Below are 17,765 nucleotides of genomic sequence, written 5' to 3' on the forward strand. Positions count from 1 at the left end.
TGGGCTTGTGAGCTGGGGCCGGAATTCTACAATTACAGTGTGAGCCCATCAGACACCAAGAAAGCCACCTTTTCGATCTGAGCCTGGGCACTACAGACTGCAACACGCAAGGCCCAGACTGGCCACAGGAGGTGGAGAGGGAGAGAGGCAAGGCCTGGTACCCCCTAAATCAGCCCCCTAGCCCTGTTCCCAAGGGGGTGGCTATCTTTCCCTCAATTTTCCACTGTCAGCCTGGGCCACCTTGGAGCCCTGGAGGAACTTCTTAAAACTTTCTAAAAACTGCAAATTAGCCCTGGCCAGTGTGCTCAGTGGTTAGAGCATCAGCCAGTGGACCAAAGGGTCCTGGGTCAATTCCTGGTCACGGGCACATACCTGGTTTGCAGGTTCACCCTCAGGCCCAGTGGGAAGGGGCACAGGCAGGAGGCAACCAATCAATGGGTCTTTCTCACATTGGTATTTCTCTTTCTCTCTCTCTCTCACACACCCCTGTCCCTCCCTCTCTCTCTTCATCCCTTCCACTCTATCTAAAAATCAATGGAAAAAAGTATCCTGGGGTGAGGATTAACATAAAATAAATAAACAAAAAATCTGCAAATTATACACACAACTAGAGATGAGATTATAATAAACCCCCACATCCCTATCACTCAGCTGTGACAGTCATCAACCTGTGGCCCATCCTGCCTCCTCCAGACCCACCCTCCTCCACACCCCTCCTCCTGTGTCATTTTGAAGCAGATCCCAGTCATGATATAATTTCATCCATAAATATGTCAGCGGCAAATCTCTAAAAGGACTCTTCCTTACAAAAAAATGAAACCATAATCACATCATCATTATCGCACACGCAAATTAATAGTAAATTCTATGTTAACAAAGAGCTGGTCCTGGTCGGTTTGGCTTAGTGGATAGAATGTCAGCCTGCGGACTGAGGGATCCTAGGTTCAATTCCGGTCAAGGTCACATGCCCAGGTTGTAGACTCGATACCCAGTAAGGAGCATGCAGGATGCAACCGATCAATGATTCTCATCATTGATGTTTTTCTCTCTCCCTCTCTGAAATCAATAAGAATATATTTTTTAAAAAAAAGAGCCAGTGGTCACATAATGGATTTTTCACAGTTGGTTTAAATTTTGATCCAAATAAGGTTTGCACATTGCATTGCAATCATCAGTTTGACTCTATTAAGTCTAGAGTTTCTTTTTGTTTGTTTTCATTTATTAATTGGAAGAAACCAGTTGTTTGTCTTTCAGCCTTTTGTTCCAACTGGACTTCGCTGGCTGCTGCCCTGTGGCGTAGTTGAATGTGTTCCTCTAGCCCCGTGGTCGGCAAACTGCGGCTCGCGAGCCACATGCGGCTCTTTTGGCCCCTTGAGTGTGGCTCTTCCACAAAATACCACGGCCTGGGCAAGTCTATTTTGAAAAGTGGCATTAGAAGAAGTTTAAGTTTAAAAAATTTGGCTCTCAAAAGAAATTTCAATCGTTGTACTGTTGATATTTGGCTCTGTTGACTAATGAGTTTGCCGACCACTGCTCTAGCCCATAAAATGGTAGTTCGAAGCAGAGGCTTGATCCAGATTCAAGTTCAATTTTTGTGTTTTTTGGCAAGACTACATCATTAGATGGTATTGAAATCTATTGGGTTGTACGTGGTGTCTGAGTCTCTCTTTTTTTGTGATATTAGCAGCCATTTCAAGCAATTAATTTCTGAGGGACTGCAAAATAGTGTCATAGTCATTCTTTCTGCATTTATTAGGTGGAATCTGTCTATAGAAAAATTTCACTCTTTTCTATTATTATTTGATTATGCAGTGATTCTGTTTGAAAGGCCTTTTAAAGTTTATCCACTCCCCGCCGTGAGCCCTGGGGTGAGTGGTCCAGAGAGGGCAGGCCCCTCACTAAAGGGCACACAGCACACTGGGAGCAGGGCTAGAACTCAAACCCAGGACTGGTCTGGAGGCAGCCTGCTGCAGCAGAGGGACTGGGTTCTGGGAACCAGAGGCCCGGCCTTGAATCTAGGACCTGCCACTGAGAACCGATGGGACCTCGGGCAGCCCATCCAGCCTCCATGCTCTCCGTCATGCGGGGATAATACCACTTCCCTTGTGCAGCCCAAGTTCACCGACGTTTCCTTTTGTAAGAAGGGCCTAGGTCGCCCAGCCTCTCCAATGGTCACATTCACAAGCCTACGTAAGGTCTGCGGCCTCTCACTCTGATTTCTCATGGCTGCTTCAGGACCTGCCGAAGGGCCCTGCCTTTCCTCCCAAGTGCCCAGCAGGTGCCCGCGGACAGAGTTCCTCAGAAAGCTCAGGCCTCTATCAGCAAGGTGGTGAGCCACAGAATTGTGGGGGCTTTTGTGGAAAAAATGATTATGAATTTCAAGGCAGTGACAGCAAAGCATCAGAACAAGCAAAGGGTCCAGTCTGGGCCAGACCCTGTGTGTAACTTGCACAGGTCCCTGGCCCGCAAAGCCAGCCCTGCTGGAGCTCTGTCCTAGGGGTGAGGGGTGTGTGTGTGTGTGTGTGTGTGTGTGTGTGTGTGCGCGCGCGCGCGCGCGCGCGTTGGGGTGGGGGCGGGGCGGGAGGGGCCCATCTCATCCCATTCAACAGAACGGAGAGTGTGTAAGTGGGGACACGCTAGCCATACCCAACTCAAACCCCAGTCCAACTGGCTTTGGTTAAAATAGAGTAAACAGCTCTGGCCAGGTGGCGTAGGTGGTTGGAGTGTCTGTCATCCCATGCACTAAAGGGTTGCAGGTTCAATTCCCCGTTAGGGTACATATCTAGGTTGCAGGTTCAATTCCGCTCAGGGCACGGAGGGGAGGCAACCAGTGTCTCCCTCAATCTTTCTCTTTCTCTCAAATCAATTAAAACATATCCTCGGGTGAAGATTAAAATAATAATAATAAAATACAGTAAACAGTATTTCATGATTATAGTCACGCAAATGCTGTTTCATGGCTTTCAATCTTTTCAGTCAACATGGGGACGAAGCAGGAAAAACTTGATTGTGGAGCAAAAGAAAACATGAATGTCAATAACACAGCGTGAAAACTTATTGCCAACCCAGGTGGCAGGCAAGCAGGCAGAGGAGGTGGTAGGGACACCATATTTACTCTTATCCTAAAACGCGTGGGCCAAGAAAAACGCCTCAAGTCAAACAAAAGAAATAGATATTTACGTACAGATAATCAGTAGATATATAGTAGATGTATTGTAAATTTCAAAGTTGAGCAGGAGGTAGGAATGTGACTTAAATTCACATGTACTTTATAGAGAAATCAATAGATATGGTCTAAAATTATAAATGAATAACTATATAAGCATATTATCTGGAGTTATGGAGGTAACCATTAGAAAAAAATAGAAAAGGAAATGTGTCCAATAGTTTGTGGAATGAAGAGGGAAGAATAGGGTGGAGTCTGCTGCATTCCCTTCTAAGCTCTTTTGTACTGTATTCTGTTACCATGTTCTTATATTATTTTGATAATAATTAAAAGTTGAAAAGGGGATGAGAATCAATTATCACACATGGAAAGACAGAGGGGCTGATCTGAGCTGACTGCTTCAGGGCCTCTTTCTCCCAGACCACTGATAGCTGTGGAGTCAGATATTTATGGCTCATATTCCAAGAAGGGAAATTCAGAATATTCCAGGGAAGGGTTTTGATTGGATCACATGCCCACCCCTTGGACCAATCAAGGGTGTGCTGGACTGTGATTGGCCTCACCAGGATCATGTGACCAGCTGGTTGCCAGGAAAGTTGAAAAACCCCAGGACCAGATAGAGGGGTAGAGGAGCAGTTCTGGAGGGAAGAGGGGGGCTGTCATTGGAAGAAAGGGAGAAGGCATGCTGGGGGACAAACTAACAGATACCCATGACACTGAGACTACCATGGGCCAGACTCTGGTACAGGTGTGGAAGATGTAGCAATGATTGCAACATGGAGCTTTTATTGGGAGTTAGGATGGGAGGTGGAAACAAGGAAATGAATTGCTGTTACGCAAGGGAGACTGTGAAAAGAACTACATGATATTCACCCAAAATCCTATGGGAGCCAACAGACCATGATACACTGCCAACTGGGGCATCAAGAAGTCTTATCGATTCCAATGGCTTCCCAGAGGCTCCCAGCTATAGCACAGCGACTTGGGGCCAGATCCCATTTCTTCTCAGGGAAGTTACTTCACCTTTCTGAGCCTGTTTCTCCAGAAGAATGGGCCAAAGATTTCAATTTAGCGTTTAGATTGGTTTGGGAAGTTGAGTAGAGAGCTTGCACTTCCTTCCCTTCCCAGTGTCCCAGGGCCACCTACCTGCTTTGCCAATTTTTCTTTGGAGATAAATAAACTGCTTAGTTTCAACTTACCTTAAAACCAACAAACAGCAGCTTTGTAATATAGCTTGATATCTGTTATTGTGATCCCTCAAACTTTGTTCTTCTTTCTTAGGATTGCTGCGGCTATTCGGGGTCTTTTATTGTTCCATATGAATTTTTGGGGAGTTTTTTCTAGGGTCTGTGAAATATGCCGTTGGTATTTTAATGGGGATTGCATTAAATCTATAGATTGCTTTAGGTAGTATGGACATTTTAATGATGTTGCTTCTACCAATCCATGAACTCGGTATATTCTTCCATTTGTTTATGTCTTCTTCTATCTCTTTTTTCAACGTCCTATAGTTTTCCGAGTACAGGTCTTTTACCTCCTTAGTTAAGTTTATTACTAAGTATCTTAATTTTTTTTTTTGGTGCCATGGTAAATGGGAGTGTTTTTGTTGTTTCTCTTTCTGTGAGTTCATTATTGGTGTATAAAAAAGCCATAGATTTCCAGGTTCTCAAAATTACCTGGTACTGGCACAAGAACAGACATACAGACCAATGGAACAGAACAGAGAACCCAGAAATCGACCCAAGCCATTATGCTCAATTAATATTTGACAAAGGAGGCAAGAGCATACAATGGAGTCAAGACAGTCTCTTCAATAAATGGTATTGGGAAAATTGGACAGATACATGCAAAACAATTAAACTAGACCACCAGCTTACACCATACACAAAAATAAACTCAAAGTGGATAAAGGACTTAAACGTAAATGGGAAATCCTAAAAATCCTAGAAGAAGCCATCAGCAGCAAAATATCTTTACCACTGCAGCTCCTAGGGCATTGGAAACTAAGGAGAAAATATGGGACTACATCAAAATAAAAAGCTTCTGCATAGCAAAAGAAACCATCAACAAAACAACAAGAAAGCCCATTGCATGGGAGAACATATTTGCCAATGTTATCTCCAATAAGGGCCTAATCTCCAAAATTTATAGGGAACTCATACATCTTAATAAAAGGAAAATAAACAATCCAATAAAAAAATGGGCAAAGGACTTACAAAGATACTTTCGAAAGAGGACATACAGAAGGCCACAAGACATATGAAAACATGCTCAAAGTCACTAATCATCTGAGAGATGCAAATCAAAACAACAATGAGGTACCACCTCACACCTGTCAGAATGGCTATCATCAACAAATCAACACAACAAGTGCTGGCGAGGATGTGGAGAAAAAGGGACCCTCCTTCACTGCTGGTGGGAATGCAGACTGGTGCAGTCACTGTGGAGAACAGTATGGAGCTTCCTCAAAAAATTAAAAATGGAACTCCCATTTGACCCAGTAATCCCACTTCTAGGTATATATCCAAAGAAATTAGAAACACCAATCAGAAAAGATATATGCACCCCTATGTTCATAGCAGCACAATTCACCATAGCTAAGAGTTGGAAACAGCCTAAGTGCCCATCAGCAGATGAGTGGATTAAAAAACTGTGGTACATCTACACAATGGAATACTATGCTGCTATAAAAAAGAAGGAATTCTTACCATTTGCAACATCATAGATGGACCTGGAGAGCATTATGCTAAGCGAAATAAGCCAGTCGGAGAAAGAAAAATATCACATGATCTCACTCATTTGTGGAATATAATGAACAACATAAACTGATGAACAAAAATAGATCCAGAGACAGAGAAGCATCAAACAGTCTGTCAATCTTCAGAGAGAAGGCAGGGGAGGGGAGGGATGGGGAGGGTGAGAGATCAACCAAAGGACTTGTATGCATGCATATAAATGTAACCAATGGACACAGACACTAGGGGGGTGAGGGCATGTGCTGGGGGGTGGGGGTGGCCAATGGGGGAAAAAGGAGACATATCTAATACTTTAAACAATAAAAAATTAAAAACAAAACAAAAAAAACAAAAGACAGTCCTTAGCGTTGTTGCATTATCCAGCCTGTAAGAGACTACCAGAACATTATCCAAATGCCTAAAACAACCTAATTATATGGAAATTGTCAACATACATCCCTATGAGAATAGAAACTCCCTGAAGGCAGGCAAAGCATTATTGTTTTTTGTGTCTCTCCCTGGGGTACCTCATGTAATGGACAGCCTCCCTCCCACGCAGTTTCCTTGAAATGTAATTAAAACACAGCACTGCGTAAGTTTAAGGTGTACAGCATAGTAACATATATATTATGAAATAACTAGAGGCCCAGAGCGCAAGCTCGCTTCTGCTTGCCTCAGCTGGCCGCCCCACCCATCGCCACTCTAGCTCGCGCCCGCCCTCCACTGCTGGTAGCTCTCCGCAGCAAGTAGCTCACGCCCCGCCCCGCCCACCGGGAGAGCCACTGCTCATTTGGTTGTGACGTTGTTACAACATCACGACCACAGGCCTTTTATGATATATATTACCCCAGTAAGTTTTGTAAACATCCATCATCTCATATAGGTACACATACCAACAAAAGGAAAAAAATGTTTTTGCTTGTGATGAAAATTCAGGATTTACTCTCTTAACTTTCATATATACTGTGCAGCAGTGTTAGGTATAGTCATCATGTACATTACATCTCCGGCACTTACTGATCTTATAACTGGAAGTCTGTACCTTTTTGACCACCTTCATCCACTCCTCCCAACCCCCACCTCTGGTAACCACAAGTCTGATCTCTTTTTCTATGTTTTTTGTTTTTAGATTCCACATGTGAGATCAGATGGTATTTGTCTTACTCTGGCTGACTTACAACACTTAACATAATGCCCTCAAGGCCTATCCATGTTGTCACAAATGGCAGGATTATGGCTGAATTATATTCCCTTGTGTGTACACACACACACACACACACACACACACACACACACACACACACACACACACATCCATCTTACAGCTTCTTTATTCATCCCTTTCTCCAAAAGAATGGGACAAAGATTGTCTTGGCTATTGTAAATAATGCTGCCATGAACATGGGGGTGCATGTATCTCTTTGACATAGTGTTTTCATTTCCTTTGGATAGATTCCCAGAAGTGGAATTGCTGGATCACATGGTAGTTACATTTTTTATTTTTTTGAGGAACCCCCATACTGTTCTCCATAGTAGCTGAACCAGTTTACACTCCCACCAACAGTGCACAAGTGTTCCCCTTTGTCTGCATCCTCTCCAGCATTTATTATCTTGTCTTTTTAGGATAGACATTCTAACAGGTGTGAGGGGATACCTCATCGTGGTTTTGATGGGCATTTCTTTAATGATTAGTGATCTTGAGCATCTTTTCATGTATTGTTGGCCATGCGTTTATCTTCTTTGGAGAAATGCCTATTCAGGTCCTTGGCCCATTTTAATTAGATTTTTTTTTTTTTTTTTTTTTTTTGCTATTGAGTTGTATGAGTATTTATGTATTGGGGGTATTTAGTTCTTATCAGATATACAATTTGCAAGTATTTTTTCCCATTCTATAAGTTGTCCTTTCATTTGGTTGACCATTCCTTTGCTGTGCAGAGCTTTTTAAATTTTTATTTTTTAAAAATCTTTACCGTTGAGTGTATTACAGATGTTCTCCTTCAATCCCCCCATTGCCCTCCTCCACTGGGTTCCAGCCCCGCCCCAGGCCTTCCCCCCTCTATTGTCTGTGTCCATAGATAATGCATATATGCATATAGATCTTTGGTTAATCTCTTCCCATACCTCCTCACCCCTTCCCTCTGAGATTTGTCCATCTGTTTCATGTTTCCATGCCTCTGATTCTATTTTATTCATCAGTTTATTTTGTTCATTAGATTTCTTGTTCGTTTATTTTGATTTTTAGATTCAACTGTTGATAGATATGTATTACTAGTATTGCCATTTTATTGTTCATATTTTTGTATTTTCTTCTTCTTTTTCTTCCTCTTCTTAAAGAATACCCTTCAGCATTTCATGTAATACTGGTTTGGTGGTGATGAACTCCTTTAGCTTTTTGTCTGTGAAGCACTTTATCTGACCCCCAATTCTGAATGATAGCTTTGCTAGGTAAAGTAATCTTGATTGTAGGTCCTTGCTATTCATCACTTTGAATATTTCTTGCCACTCCTTTCTGGACTGAAAAGTTTCTGTTGAGAAATCGGCTGACAGTCGTATGGGCACTCCCTTGTAGGTAACTAACTGCTTTTCTCTTGCTGCTTTTAAGATTCTCTCTGGAGCTTTTTAGTTTGCTGCGGTCTACTTCTTTTGTTGCTTGCACTTTAGGTGTCATATTCAAAAATCACTGTCAAGACCTATGTGACAATTTCCTGTTTTCTTCTGGGAGTTTTATAGTTTCTGATCTGACATTTAAGTCCTTAATCCATTTCAAATTAATTTTTGTGACTAGTGTAAGGTAGGGATCTACACTGGACGTTTTTAATAGATTTTAAAACAGAATATAGGAATGGGTACAGGGAGAAATGAGGCCCTAGAGAGAACATTGAAAATAAGAGCTCAGTGTGCCAAGACAGACTCCTGGCAGACACCCCAGTGGGTTCAGGTACCAGCCAAGGACAAGCAGAGAGGGCAAACGTGGACCCGGCATGGGGGCTAGAAGGCAGGGCACTTTGGAGGAGACAGTGGGCAATGGGCCTGCTTCATTTGTTCATTCAACAGATGTTGTGAACCACCTACTCTGTGGCAGCAGCAAACATGAGTCCCCCTGCCCTCTGGGAGCCGAGAGCCAAGGTATCATGTGTGAGAGTGGCAGTGGCCCCTGGGGGAACCTGGACGGTGCGTCCCCATGGTGGCATCTTCCTGCTAATGTGCTTACACCGGTAATAGGAATTGTGATAACAGCAGCAACCTTTTACAGGGAACCACCTGTATTAGTCAAGACCATTTCAGTTTTAATAGAAACTCAACTCGAACTAGCTTAAGCAAATTAAAAAGGACATTTTTGGTTTAAGTATTAATTTCTAAAAATACCAGGGGCTAACTAGCTTCTGGCACGACTGGGTCCAAGCACTCCGAAGATATCATCAGGCCTCCGGGTCCACTCCACCTCCTGGCTCTGCTTTCTCCTGACTTCACTCTACTGGCTGCCGCATGGTAGCTCCAGGCTAATGATCTCAGCAAAGAGGAAGCACCTCTTTCCTTATTGTCCCAGAAACTTTGGGGCGCTGTTAGAGGGACCGGTTAAACTTTGGTCTGATGCCCAGGCCTGAGCCAGTACTTGCAGTCAATCCTGGGATGTGCTGATTGGCCGGGGTCTGGCGGTAGGTATGGAATGGGGTGGGACAGGGATAGGCGGGATAGGGACTGAGAACGAAGGAAGGTGGATTCCAAAAGAGAGCAGGGCGGTCATTAGGCCGCCTCGCAAGGCCCTACACCTATTCTCCAGGCACAACACTAAGTGTCCATTATGCCTCCCAACAGTCCCATGTGATAAAGCCATTGTGGTCCCATGTACAGATGCAGAGATTGGCTCAGAGAGGCGGAGTACCTGCCAGCGTTGCATGCCTAGTAAGTGGAGGATCAAGGAGCATGGATTCCTTTGTACCAGACAGAGCAGGTAGTGGGGGAGGCCACAGCCTCTGAACTACAGCAGAAGATCAGAGACAATGTCACTGACTCGACCTAGTGAATGAAGGGGGAGAGGTAAACGGGAATAATCTGATGAATGGGGCATCATCCTTGTCCCCTCTCCACTCCCCAAGCCCCATGCAACGACATCTATCCTCTCGTTCAACATTCGCTGAAGCAGGTGGTGCAGACCCAGCAGCCAGACTGCTTGGGTTCCCTAGAAAACAGTGCCTTTAGCAAGGGATTAAGTACTGATACTTTTAACTTGGAGATGGAATTCCAGGGCAGCAAGTGAGGGGAAAGAGAGGGGAGGTAGAGAGGGATGGGAAGGAGTGCAAGATGCCGTATAACCATCCTGCCACCGCTTTACAACAAACCACATATGGAAAATGTGCCTCAAAGGGCCCCAGGCTGGGAGAAGGAATTCTTCCTCCCACCTCAGCTCCTACTGCCCAGAGGTCATCCCAAGAACTGACGCCCTCCACTCTCTGGGCGGAGTTCTCCAGCCCCTTTGGTGGCTGTTCAGGATGTGGATGTGGTCTGGGAGGGCTCAGCCTCTGGGAAGGCAGCTGCTCAGCTTCAGGTGTGGATCTGTGAGGATCCCATGGAGTCCTTCAGCCACAGAGGCAGAGCAAACAGAAGTGATGGACAGGGGAGCTGAATCTTAGAGGGACGCAAGATGTGTGCCATACACCCACCTTCTAGCTTCGTGCTGTGACTTCTCCATGCCCCAGTTGCCCTCCTAGTGAAAGGGGAGTAACAGTCTGTTGCCTGAGTTGCTGAGAGGACTGGAGATAATGCATGCAAAGCACTGAGTAGTGTCTGACCCCTAGGAGGTCAGCTGGACTGGTGGTCTTGATCTTGCCTGGGGGGGTGTGGGAGTGCTGCCCTGGCTAAGCTGTGTGAGCCTGGACTCTCCATTGCAAGCTGCCTCAGATGAAGGAAAGGATGTAGTGGCTCACAAAACTGGAAGGCCTGCAGGTGGGTTCAGCACAGTTGGACCCAGGGGAGACTAAGTCCCAAGGGATGTGGCCCACGGTAAGGTCACTACATGAGCATCAGGAAAACACGCTCCTTGACCTCCAAGGTCTGACCTGAGCAGAGAGAAGACCTGGCTGAAGCACCTGTGAGATGAGAGGCTGGACTAAATTGGGAGTTATCAACTTGACATCCTCTGGACTTCTGGGATGGGTCCATGATTTGTTGGTCCCAAGTAAAAAAAAAAAAAAAAAGACAAAAAAGATCTTCATGTTTTGGCTGGATCTCAACTCCATGACTTCATCCGAGCTTGCTCCAGTGATTGTCATCAGCTCAGACGCGTAGTTCGTCTTTACAAGTTTAAGAAATACATTTGGGGAAGTGGATGGTGGCTTCATGAACGAAGTCCGTTTAGTAGATGTAATCTTTCAAACCATGGTATCCATACGGGAAAAACAACATCGGTCGAGGAGGATGAAAAGATGAGGACCGTGGCTACAGCTCATTTTGACAGTCCTTCCCAGCAGCCACCATTCTTGGGCACTGGGATTCCAGGAAGCCCTTTGTAAGGAACACCCAAACACCATGTGCCATTTCGCAAGCCACGGGGCCCATCGCTGTGTGACCTTGGACAAGTCATTCTACCTCTCTGAACCTGTTTCTTCAACTATAAAATGAGACTGGCATCTAGACATAAAAATCAAAACACATACCCACACAAAAGACTTGTACATGACTGTTGTAACTGTTTTATTCATAATAGCCAAAATCTGGAAGTAGTCCAAATGGTCATCATCCCATAAATGGATAAGCAAACTGTGGTACATCCATACACTAGAACACTACTTGGCAACAAAAAGGAATGAACTATTGGTACATGCAACACCATGAATAAATCTCCAAACCCTGTTGACTAAAAGAAGCCAGACACACAGAGAGAACACACTATGTGACATATATATGGAATTCTAGAAAAGGCAAAGTGAACCATTAGAATATAGGTAGGTCAGTGGTTCTCTGGGCTTGGGAAAATGGGCCATAAAGGGGAAGGAGGGAACTTGAATGCTGGTGATAGTTACAAGGATGTCACTACTTATGAATTGGGCACTTAACATGGGTGAAATCTATTGCATGTAAAGTATACCTCAATGTTGACTTTCTAAAAATGAGATCAAAGAAAAGCATTGCCTTTCTTAGGACCCTCTCTATGATAGAAACCCAACTCCAGATAGTGTTGGGAAAAAACAGCATTGGCTCATATAATCAGGTTAGTCCAGGGGTGCAGTTGGCTTCAGGCATGGCTTGATCCAGGGGCTTACTGATGTCTGGATAGGATACACTTGCCTTCTCTTTCATCCTTGTTGGCTTTATCCTCAAGCAGAGAACAGGATGGCCACCAGCAGTTCCAAGCTTGGCAACTTCTGTCCACTTGGCAACTCCCACAAAAACCGAATGCCTCTTTCCTCATAGTTGCTGCAAAAGTCCCGAGGGGAAGTCTCAGTGTCCATCCTGGGACACATGCCTGCCTCTCAAGCCAGGGCGTAGGACTGGCCGCACCTGAACCCCAAGGGTACTTGGTGGGGGAGGGGTGATCCCCTGAAGAAAAAGACAGGTATTGTCAGAAGGGCCATGGATGCTGGCCAGCACCTCTCTCCACATACCCAGGGCAATGTCATCAACTATTCCTACCTCCAGGCACCTCTGCAGTGAGTGGCCAGGTCTTCAGGGACAGGCCCCAAACTCATTCGAGGTCCAAAGCTGCTTTTCTGTGACGTCTCAGGGCTCTGCCTGTTAGATACAAGAGTCAAAACAGAAATCAAGTGCTAATCTCTTCCCCACCAGCCACGCCAAAGTAAGTCCTTCCGGCCTGTGCTGGGCTGTCTGCACCCCGAGGAGGTGGGCGCGTAGAGTGGGAGGAGCTCTGTAGCAGCTACTCTGGCCCAGGCCCAGAGGGAATGCTTTGGAACTGAGCATCGGATTTGTAGGATGAACTTGAGGAGGTGAAGGATGCCTCTGTGGGCCAGAATGCAGGGCAAAGGGGTGAGGACTATAGCTTATCAATTTAGAAGCACCATCCTAACAGGGTCTGGGCAGGAAGGCCAAAGAGAAAGCTGACCAAAGGGGATCCCTTCAGAGATCAAGGATAATAAGGTACCATCCAGCACGTTGACACTCAAACCTCACTTCCTGAGCAGTGCACTAGCGTTAAGTGAGCATCTTCTCCATGCCAGATTCCACCCAGAGTTCTCGGTTGAAGGGGAGGGAAAGGGAGCGACAACTCCATATCTATAGTCTGAATAAGCCTACAATGTAGCACCTTCCTACGGGCACTATTGTGCCCAATGAGGCAACAGGCTCAAAGAGATGGGGCTTTACCCAGGGCCCCCGCCAAGTGGCTGCCCTGGAACAGACTCCTGGCAAAGGCTTGTCTCCCCTGCCCTGCCCCAATTCCAGGAGCTCCAAACTCGTGGCTCAGCCTGATTGCTCAAGGCTGCTCATTGAGCTGAGATTATTCCTGACCTAGGAAAGCCAAGGCAGTGCAGAACTATCTCCCAACCCAGCCCCCAAGGAATACGGGCAAGAGGAGCCTGAGCGGGGCCCACCGCCCTGTTTTCCATCACGGGGCTGGCTGAGTCGGCCTGCCTGGCCATCCGGCTTTCTGGGAAGCAGGTTAAATGGGTGTTGTTGCCAAAAGTGTGCGCTCTGCCGCAAAGAGCTGGGCGGGGAGCAGGGCGAGAGCCAGACTGAGGAAGGAGAGAGCCAAGGCCCGGCGAGGGAAGGTGTGGCCAACGCCCGGCCCTCCCTGCCAAAGGAAGCCCGTGGGCTCTGGGAAAGTGGTGTTCTGGGCTCCCACCTCCTGTCTCCACCCGCCATGTCCAAGGCAGGCTGGCCCTCCAGCCTGCAGCCCTGCCCAGGGCACAGCCGACCGCTTCCTGGAGCTGACAATGAGCCTGCCCGTTAGTTCCCTGCACTGGCATCCTGCCCAGCTGACCCTCAGCTCCTCGGAGTCCAGCTCTGTAGAGAGAGGGAGGGGCAGCACAGCTTTCTGTAGACCTACGTACCCCAGCAGGGGTCCTGATCCTTAAGGGCCGCCAGCTTGGAGCAGGGCCCAGATGAGCAAGCCCCAAGCAGGCTGTGCTCCTGAGACACCTCTGTCCAGACAGCGAGCAGGGAACCGGGGGCCTCGTGCCCCTTGCATGCTCTGAAAATGGGGCTAAACCCTGCCCTCCCCAGATCCTCGGCAGTGCAGCGGGCTGAGTGGGGCAGGCTGTGGGTCCAGGCTGGCCACTGCACGCAGCACTTGGGAAACTGAGGGACAACCCCCCAGTCTCCCTGCCCTGTGAGGCAGACACGTCCTCCAGGAGAGAGTGGCACCAGCCCTCCCACCCCCAGTATTTCATCGTCACAGTAACCTATGTGTTAGCAAGTATTGATATGCTTATTATAATTACATAAGCTAATTACAAATAACAATTACTGACAGAGCACTGACCTTGGGAGTCAGGAGCCGTAGACCTCAACCCCACCTCTGCCACATCCTGGCTGGGTGTCCTAGGGTAAGTCTCCTGATCTCCTTGGCCTCGGTCTTTCTTCTGTAAAATGAGGATCAAAGGATGACTCTGAGCAGCTGAGAAAAGACAGGAAGTGAAAGTCTGCCAACTGCAAATGGTCACATCGCCTGATCCCCCTCTGGGGGCACAGCTGGAGGACCTTCTCCTGCCTCTCGCTTGTGGGCAGATATCGGATAGTGCTCTGGCTGCTTAACAGAATCAGCTGAGAACCATCCGGATAACAAACACAGATACCAACCCCAACAACCCCCAACAATTCAGAGCCAAGTGGTCAGGGGTGGGGCCTGGGCCGTGGAGTGTGTGTTTGTTGACTCTCTCAGTGAGTCTTGGGTGACTGAGGTGGAGAAGCAATGCAGCAGCCCACATTTCTAGCATCCTCCCCAACAACTTCATCCATTTGGAGAGATCCAGTGCTGCTCCAACACCCTCCAACGAGGTCATGGCTGGAGGCATGCTTCAGCCCATGGCCCACCAGCCCACTTGGCAAAGAGAAAATAGAGACTTTCTGGCTCCCAAGGGCACAGAGCCATCACTCAAATGGATGACGAGCCTCGCCCGTGTTAAAAGCCCCAGTCCTGCTAACTGGATGGGGGTGTATGTGCACAGGGGGAAATGCTGGAAGGATGTACTTCATTAGCAGACATTATCCCCAGCTGTTGGCATTTATGAGCCTTTTTCATCTTTTAGTGTTTTTGAAATGTTCTACCAGGCAAGGCAGTTCTTTTGTAACGGGGGAAGGAGGAGGGGAGAAACAGTATTGTTTTATTTTTGATGTATTGCCTTTTCAAAAATTGATAGTGTCTTTTTGGGGTAAAGACTGAGGAGCACGCTCAGGAACAAGGAGTTTTGGGGGAGATGGCAGGGCAGGTCAATGGGGCCACAGGGACAATTAATTTGAAGTTAGCAAATGCTTAGCTGATGAGGATGGGGCGCCGTATATTAATTACCCTGTGTCCATTGTAATCTGCGAGAATCTCATTCCACAAAAGCTCCACCTACCGCTTACCAGGGAGGGCTAAACACTGCTCTCACAGCCCCTGGATAACTTTACCTTGGAGCTGCCCCTCCCACTGGGCAGTAAAACGAGGAGGATCCGGTGCAAATCCAGCCCCTCAGAAACTGTCTGGGAGAGCCGGTGTGGCGGCAGGCTCAGAAGACCGGGGCCTGGACAGCAAGGGGCCTGGCTGGCCAGGAATGAGGATCATGGCGGTCAAGGTTCCACATATGGTCTTCTTGAGTGATGAGAGCTTTCGAGTCGGCACCTGGGAGGGAACCTGAGAAATACCTGGAGGGTGAATCTGGGACACGAGATGGGGCTTGCTTCCTGTTCACTGCCTCGTCTGTGCATCCACGGGCAGGCCAGTGCTCAGCCTCAGCTAGACAGGAAGCTTCTGTTGCTGTGGGATTTGGTGACTTAAAAAAAAATGTTTTCATTGATTTTAGAGAAACATCAATTAGCTGCTTCCCGTATGCATCCAGATCAGGAACTGAATCTGCAACCTAGGTATGTGCCCTCAGCGGGAATCGAACCAGGGACTTTTTGGTGCATGGGACTACACCCACCCAACCCAGCCACAGCAGTCAGGATGGATTGGTGACATGCTTGTGGACTGGTGTTCCTGGGTTAAGGGTGGGGGGAGGGGGGGCATGTCACAAATTGATATTTTGGCTGCTTAACCAAAATATCTGTGGGGTGGGGATAGAAAAGGTGGGGTTGGGGGACCTACTGAGAATGGAGGAGATTCAGGAAGTGAACTAGGGATAGAAAACACCCAGCAAGCTCCAGGGTCACCTTAGCGGGGAGGGGGAGCCTTGAACCCACTGCAAGCATGTTTGCCAACTGGCCAGCTCACTGGGTCTCAGGGAGTGGACTGAGGCTCTTTCCGTGTTAAAACACAGTGCAAGTTCCTGCCCAGGGGCCTCTCAACGGTTCCAGCTTCTCAGGAAAGTGGGCACCCGGCCAGCCCAACACTGTGGCCCTCGTCCTACCTGGCCCCAAGGCCGTCCTTCCTCGTGCCCTGCACGTGCATCTGGGCCCTTCTGACCTTCACCCACACAAACCCAGGAGACTCTCCAATCCATGCAGGAATAGCTTGATGCCCAATCCTCCACCAAAAAAAAAAAAAAAATGGTAAAAACATATGCAAGGCAATGCATCAGCCCAACAAAAGCGTTTTAATAATCAGCAAGTCTCAACTGTACCCCTGGAAGCCCTTCCCATCCCTTAGGGGCCAGGTGGGTGAGGGTGGGTTGCCAGCCACTGCCCGATGCCCACTGCAAGAGCAATAAGGATTTTTAGGGGCATTATGACTTGAGTCAGAAAACACAGCTGCCCCTGAAAGTCCCTTATTTTTCTTGCTGTCCTTGACGACTCCAGGAGAGTCCGCAGTCGACTGGCTGGCAGGTGAGTGAAGACGGTGTCCCCTCACTTGACCCTGGCCCACCTCCCCTCCGCTCAGGGGACGCCCTGCCGGGTAGGGGGCCGCGGGTCTCCACAGTGGCACAATTTTCTCCAATGCTTGGTCTGGCCAGTGACTGGCCTCCCTGCCCCCAGGGCACGCCCAGGAATGACTAGCCTTTGCTCCACCCAGACAAGTCAGAACCCAGTGCCTTCCGCCCACAGGCAGCCGTGGACTAGAGTCTTGGCGGAATCGCAAGTGGACAAGGGCAGCCCAAGAACCAGAGAATGTAGTGTGACCAGGAGAAGGGTTGTCAGGCCCCGTCTTCCCAGGCAGAGACCCACCTCCTTGGTGACAGTCCAGGGCCTGACACTAACGCGCAACCAGAAGAGAGCCGGCGTTAACTTCCTCAGATGCCAGGCCTGGTTCAGGTAGGAAAGAGAACCCTGGGAGGTACCCCGAAGACCAACCCCAGCCAGACACCAGCCACTCCTCTCCCTAAACCCTCTTAAAACAAGAGCTTAATGACACAAGATTCTGAGATGGACCGGCCCTGGCTCAGCTTCCCTCCAGCAGCCGTGGCCTCAGTTACCCTGTCTGTAAAATGGGCTCAGTAGACCACTACCGTCTCTCCCATTTCAAAGAAAAAGCATAAGAGGAAGTGAGAGCATTTCAGCTCTGTCACATCCAAAGGCACTGTTCCTGAAAAGCTTAGAGTCACGATCCCTCTGACCCCGGTGGGAGGCAAGAGGCTGCAAACTGGGAAGCAGCACGGCTCTGGGGGAGCCCAGCCCTCCCTCTGCTCCACGCTGCAGAAGGCAACAGCTTCCCAGGGGCTGTGGTCGGAAGTCAGACACTCCCCCTCCTCCACCAAAACAGCCTATGCTGAGCAAAAACTTCTGTGTATTTCCAGGTTCAAATCAATGAGCTGGGAGGTGTGGGCTGGAAGACA

At 47.8% G+C, this 17,765-nt stretch overlaps 1 long non-coding RNA gene across 1 annotated transcript; it reads right to left on the minus strand.

Moving 5' to 3' along the window:
* Window positions 1-11,570: 11,570 nt before the first annotated feature.
* On the minus strand, window positions 11,571-15,391 carry LOC308254150. Its single transcript, XR_013961199.1, has 3 exons — window positions 14,336-15,391; window positions 12,532-12,630; window positions 11,571-12,438 (listed from the first exon to the last, which is right to left on the minus strand). It is a non-coding gene; the product is annotated as an uncharacterized lncRNA (long non-coding RNA).
* Window positions 15,392-17,765: the final 2,374 nt, after the last annotated feature.

The sequence above is a fragment of the Plecotus auritus genome (assembly GCF_963455305.1).
Source record: "Plecotus auritus genome assembly, chromosome: 7".
In the NCBI taxonomy this organism is placed as follows: Eukaryota; Metazoa; Chordata; class Mammalia; order Chiroptera; family Vespertilionidae; genus Plecotus; species Plecotus auritus.